Raw genomic sequence first — 7,100 nt, 5'->3', positions numbered from 1 at the left:
GCATGCAGCCAACCAAGTAATTATTTCATCCTTCCAAGAAAGTATTATTTGTTTTGAGTAACTCTCATAGCCTGTTGATTTTTAACTTTGTTCACTTTTGCAGTCTATCATGCTCGAGAACGAAGGTCTCCTTCGAGCCATACGAGAGATGGACGATCTGCCAAGCCAATTGGATGCCCAAAGTCGAGAAACTGAGAAGTTCATGCTTCTCCTGCAACAAAAAGAAGACCAACTGCGTCAAATTGGTGACTCTTCGGCTCTCAAAGCCGAGCTTGTTGAAGCCAAAAAAGAAAGCCTCCGAGAAAAAAATGATCTCGAGGACATGATCGATAAAAGTAAGTTCCTTGAGGCAGACATAAAGAAGCTCGTTGAGGATGCCTCCGCCTCCGCCAAGCAGTTCGAGAAATGTGGGGCAACCATCGCCCAGCTAAGGCAAGAAGTAGACTCTCTCAAAGTCGAGGCTGTCAACCTCGAGGACAGGTTTGCCCGGATTGAGGCTGAGAGGGCCTCCGAGAAAGAAGTCTTGAGGGTTGCCCAAGAAAAGGCTGACAAACGGGCCAAAGCCATCGAAGAACTCAGGGGTGAGCTCGAAACTTCTGCCTAAGCCCGTGACACCCTGATTCAAAAGAATGCCAAGCTGACGGCTCAACTACAGCAAGCCTTAGTCGAAAGGAACCATGCTCATGATGATGTTGAAGCGGCCAGGCTCAGTCCGTGTTAAAGGTTGAGCATGAGAGATAGAAATCTCGGAGGGCTACTTTGGAAGAAGCTCGGGGTGAGGAGGCGAAGGTTGTAGAGAGCAAAGCTCAGAAAGCACTCCTCAAGGATAGCTCGGAAGATGACCCCGAAGGCTCCGGCTCTGATGGCTCGGATTCCTCTTCGGAAGATTAGATAGGCTTAGCTTTGTATTTTCTTTTGATTTTTTGGAAATTTCTCAAGATCGGTCTCCGGCCTTCTATTTATATAAAATGAAAACCTTGGTTCGACTTTATTCCTTCGTTATTTCCTTTTCGAGCATTCTTCTGCTTTTAATACTTATCTGAATAAGATCTAAACTTTTGAATTAGATAACATTAAAGGCGTTCTAAACTTTTGAGTTGGATAACATTATGGCATTACCTTGTCTAGGCTCAACCTTGAGAAAATCTTAACAGTTTTCGTCTTAACGAAATTTTGAACCAAAAGGTTTTAGGCTCGTTTTACAGTCTTTTCTGCCGGTGATTATTTTTTGAAGGCTTTTACGTAAGGGCCTTTCTTTTATGCTTGTGAATTTGGACGTCTCCAAACCACTTTGGGTATATAAGTTTTAATTGCTTCCAACCTTTTTAGATTATTTGAAGTCTTTACAAATTAGCCTTAGTTCACTATGACTTTAATACCTTCGTTTTGTTTCGTCTATTTTGTGATGACAATCCCCAGTCGAGGGTAGCCCGTGGGCTTCAAAGATTAATTGCTCGGGAATGTTAAACGAATATTCACGCGAGTTGACACAGATCTTAAAAGTGTTCTTCCCATTTCAAACATCTGTCTCGTACAAACGACTGCGACGATTCATTTGATTTTTTCTGCGCTTGCCGTAGCAAGCAGACTGGCCGGGCAAGATTCATTCAATCGTTTGGCCCTTACAATTTTTTCTGCCCTTGCCGCAGCAAGTAAACTAGTCGGGCATGATTCATTCGATCGTTTGGACCTTACAACAAATCCTAGTGCAGAAGGTGCAAAAAATGCAAAAAATATCTGGCTTCTTTTAGCTACCTCGAACTTTGTCGATTTTTTTAGCGACCTTGAACTTGTCGAGGGTATGGCAGTCCCCCAGTGTTTGTGTCGAAGTAAGTCGAATACTATAAAAGTCGACGCCGAGCAGTCTCCAGTCCCCAACACTTAGCTAGTCTTCGATATGAAAAGTAACACGTTGTACATTATTGCCTCGCTAAAAACCTTATCGGAAACCCCACTTTGGGACAAAATCGAGCTAAGGGAAAAAGAGTGTAACACGTGTTTTCAAACCTAATTCTAACCTTTTGAGCTTTGTTCCGGTCTGTACCTGCAAGGATCAATTGACAAAACTTAAGAAATTTATAAAGGGTTAACGATCTATACCTTAGCAATAATATCTTTTCAAGTGTGCCACACTCCAATTTGTTTGCAACTGTTGGCCACCTTCAGATTCCAGTTGATACGAGCCTTTACCCGTTATTCCGGTAACTCTGTACGGTCCTTCCCAATTCGGACCCAACTTCCCATCGTTGGGATTTTTAGTATGAAGGGTAACTTTTCGTAGAACTAAGTCCCCAACTTGGAAGTGTCGAAGATTCGTTCTTTGATTGTAATATCTTCCCATCCGTTGTTTCTGTGCTACTAAACGGACCAACGCATTTTTGTGAAGTTCATCCGTCAATCAAGCTTTATGACCATAGCTTTCTCGTTTGATTCATCTGTGGCGTACTGGAATCTTAAGCTCGGTTCTCCGACTTCCACAGGAATTAAGGCCTCAGAACCATACACTGGAGAAAATGGTGTTTCTCCAGTGCTCGACTTTGAGGTCGTTATATGCCCGGAGTACCTCCGGCAAAACCTCTTTCCATTTGTGCTTTGACTCCTCCAAGCGCTTCCTTAGATTTTGAATAATGGTTTTGTTAGTTGACTCCGCTTGTCCGTTTGCACTTGGGTGGTACGGGGTCGACAAAATCTTTTTAATCTTCAAGCCTTCGAGGAAATTATTGACCTTGCTGCTAATAAACTGACGGTCGTTATCACATGTGATCTCGGTGGGAATGTCTAATCGACAGATGATGTGATCCCAAATGAAGTCACTGACCTCCTTTTCTCTAACTTTCTCAAAGGCCTGCGCTTCAACCCATTTACAAAAATAGTCAGCCATAAATAAAATGAATCGTACCTTACCAGAAGCCCAAGGCAACGGTTCGACAATATCCATTCCCCATTTCATGAATGGCCATAAAGACAGGACCGGGTGCATTAGTTCCCCCAGTTAGTATATCATCGATGCGTGCCGCTAGCACTTGTCGCACTTCCGGATGAAATTCTTTATATCTTCTTCCATATGATTTCAGTAGTAACCGGCCCTGATCAACTTCCGGACCAACGACTCTGCTCCCAAATGATTGCCACAAGTCCCCTTGTGGACTTCGCGCATCACGCAATCTGTTTCTCCTGGCCCCAAAAACCTAGCCAAAGGACCGTAGAAAGATCGACGATATAATTTTCGATCAGGCACAATCTCGCCGCTTTGATACGAAGAGCTCTGGACTCCTTAGGATCCGATGGCAGCTTCCCATTTTGAAGATAGTCTATATATTTGTTGCGCCAGTCCCAAGTCAGGCTTGTTGTGTTTAACTCGGCGTGACTGTTTTCTACCGCAGAGTTCATTAACTAAACGACCGTACCGGAGTTAAATTCCTCCACTCCTACTAACGAACCCAAGTTGGCCAATGCATCTGCCTCATTATTCTTTTCTCTTAGTACACGTTGCATGGTCCAGTCCTTGAATCGGTGTAAAATCACTTGGATTTTTTCCAAGTACCTTTGCATCCTTTCTTCTTTTACTTCGAAAACCCCTGTGAATTGGTTCACGACAAGGAGTGAGTCATATTTTGCTTCGATGACTTCATCTTCCAAACTCCTTACGAGCTCTAAACCTGCAATCATAGCCTTATATTCGGCTTTATTCTTAGTCAATTTTAAGGTTCTTATTGATTGCTGAATAATATCGCCCGTGGGAGCCTTAAGTACGACTCCCAGTTCGAACCCCTACACGTTTGATGCTCCCTCTGTGTATAAGGTCCAGACCTCCGAAGTTTTTCTCGAAGGTAGTAAAAGTTCTTTTTTTACTTCGGGAACCATCGCGGGCGTAAAGTCTGCTAAAATCTGAGACTTTATAGTCGTTCTTGGTTTGTAATCAATGTCGTAACTACTAATTTCTACCGCCCATTTTGCTAACCTACCAGATAATTCCGGCTTATGCATGACATTTTTTAACGGGTATGTGGTTACTACCCATATAGGATGACATTGAAAATAAGGTTTCAGCTTTCTCAATGCACTTATCAAAGCTAGAGCCAATTTTTCTAAATGAGGTTCGAGTTTATGCATCCCCTAAGGTTCTGCTTACATAATAAATTGGGAATTGCATACCTTCTTCTTTTTGAACCAAAACTCCACTTACCGCGGCCTTGGATACTTCCAGGTACAAAAACAACGGTTCGTCTACCTTCGGTGTATGCAATAAAGGTGGGCTCGACAAATATTTCTTCAATTCTTCTAAAGCTCCTTGACATTCTGGTGTCCACACGAAGTCATTCTTCTTTTCCAGCAGTGAAAAAACCGATGACTTTTGTCAGAAGATTGAGAGATGAACCTGCTCAAAGCTATGATCCTCCCAGTTAACCTTTGCACCTCTTTTACATTATCGAACATTGCGATGTCTTCGATGGCCTTGATTTTGTCCGAGTTGATTTCTATCCTCGGTTTGACACCATGAGACCCAAGAACTTGCCCGAGCCTACTCCGAAGGCGCATTTCTCCGGATTCAACTTCATGTTGTATTTGCAAAGTATATCAAAAGTTTCTTGCAAATGCTTTAAATGGTCCTTTGTTTCCAGGGACTTAACTAGCATGTCATCAATATAAACTTCCATTGTTTTCCCTATTTGTTCTTCGAACATCCAATATAGGTTTCTCTAATGTTTTTAGTCCGAATGGCATTACATTTTAACAATATATCCCATATCTAGTTATAAAAGAAGTTTTCTCTTGGTCCTCCGGGTCTATCCGAATCTGGTTGTACCCGGAGTAAGCGTCGAGAAAACTTAGCATTTCGTGCCCTGCCGTCGCGTCAATCATTCAATCAATATAAGGCAAAGGAAACGAATCCTTCGGGCATGCTTTATTTAAATCTTTATAATCTACACACATTTTGAATTTATTACATTTCTTAGGCACAACTACTACGTTAGCTAACCAGTTCGGGTATTTGACTTCCTAAATGGAACCTATTTTTAAAAGCTTTGTTATCTCTTCCTTGACGAACTTATGCTTAACTTCGGCCATTGGTCTCCTTTTCTGCTTCAGGTTGCTGAACCTGGTGGGAGTTCCAGTTGATCATCTTCCACGCTAATTTTGGACTCATACCTATTGTGGACGTCGGCCCATGTCACTAACTCGTACTCTAACAAGTTCTCCTTCAGTTTAAATGAGGCGGCGGAACTCCGAGGGTTTAGCCCCTTGGTGAAAGCTTGCGCTGCCCGTTCCTCTGGAACCAGGGGCAGAAGCATCCATTCCTTTTGGAGTTTCGATACGAACTCTCGTAGTAATTCGTTGTCCTTTTAGGTGATCCTGAATATATTAGCCTTCCTTGCTTGAACCTTCAGAGCTCCAGGCGGCGAGCCTTTATAAAAGTATCTGCAAGCATTTCAAATGAGTTAACAGAATGTTCAGGAACCATAAAATACCATGTCATTGCCCCTTTGGACAATGTCTCGCCGAACTTCTTTAGCAGCACGGGCTCAATCTCGTCCTCTTTGAGATCGTTGCCTTTTATGGCACAAGTATAGGAAGTCACGTGTTCATGTGGATCCGGTGTTCCGTCGTACGTAGGAGTGTCCAGCATCTTAAACCTCTTCGGGATCAACTTCGGGGCCGCGCTCGGAGGGTAACATCTTTGACGGCGATTTGGAATCGACCTCTTAAGATGGGGTGGGGCCCACAGGGATGCGGTTTACTCGTGAATTATAAGTTTCCACTTTTTTCTCATTGGTGTCAATCCGTTTGGACAATGCTTTAAGCATTTTCAGGACTTTGGACGACCTATTGGAGCCCGATCCGTTACCGTAGTCAGCGACTTGATCATTCCTGCGGACCGTTTCACCGATTTGGCTCGATCCTTCCACACTTGAGCCGCTGTTCTTCTTTTGGAGTTGAGCTATAGCCACCCGTAGTTCCTGCAACATATCAAAAATTAAGCGTAAGTTAATTTCTTCTCCCGTATCACCAGGTGTCTTTCGTATGGAAGCCCGCAGTCAAAACACAGGGTTATTGCTGTTGAATAGATCATCGGGTTGAATGCCATCGACATTTAGGTAGATAGCGTCATTCGAATTGACAGCATTTGGATCAACGGGGCGAACACCATTTGGATCTTGGGGAAACTCGTCGACCGGCACCCCGTTGTTGTTGTTTTCGCCGTGGTTACCTGGTTCACCATTATTGTTCAAGTGAATTGATTGGCTGTTGTTTGACATTTTGAGGGTAACCTGAAATTACAAATTTCAAGAGAACAAATGAGAGTAGGGTTGTAAACAAATCACCACTATTAATTACAAACTTCAAGAGAACAAATGAGAGTAGGGTTGTAAACAAATCACCACTATTATCCTTTGCCCCACGGTGGGTGCCAAACTGTTTACTCCTAAAAAGGTAACAATTGAATTTATACGCGGTTTAAAGGATACGTGGTTTGATTAGTGGTTAATGAACCAAGCAATAACAATCAATTGAATACAACAAATAAAGAAAGTAATAGCCCGTATCGTGTATATTTCCACTGGAAAATTGGTCCGGCCCCGAGTTTAGAACTGCGAACTCGAGCCAATTAGAAGAGAGCTTGAGCCATCTTATGAGAGATGTTGCAGAGTAATAGCCTGTTTGGCCAAGCTTCTAAAAACAACTTATTTTAAAAAGTACTTTTTTCAAAAGTACTTTTCAAAAAAGTACTTTTGGCTAAAAACAGTTTGTGTTTGGCCAATTAATTTAAAAAGTACTTTTGAGCAGCAATTAGTGTTTGGCCAAGCTTTTAAAAAGTGCTTCTATGTGTATTTTTCTCAAAAGTACTTTTGGGCAAAAGCTATTTTTTTTAGCTTCTGAAAAACTGCTTCTGCTACTCCCCAAAAGCACTTATTTTCTCCCCAAAGCTTGGCCAAACACCTCGCTTTTTTTAAAATAAGCACTTATTAAAAAAATAAGTACTTTTGGGGGAAAAATAAGCTTGGCCAAACAGGCCATAAACGTGTGTTAAGAGCAAAAAATCAAGCCTAAAATATGAGGGTTTCACCCCTTTTTATAGTTACAAGAATGGGCTCTCC

The sequence above is a fragment of the Lycium ferocissimum genome, chromosome 6, assembly GCF_029784015.1.
Source record: "Lycium ferocissimum isolate CSIRO_LF1 chromosome 6, AGI_CSIRO_Lferr_CH_V1, whole genome shotgun sequence".
NCBI lineage: Eukaryota > Viridiplantae > Streptophyta > Magnoliopsida > Solanales > Solanaceae > Lycium > Lycium ferocissimum.
This window is presented reverse-complemented; position numbering follows the sequence as displayed.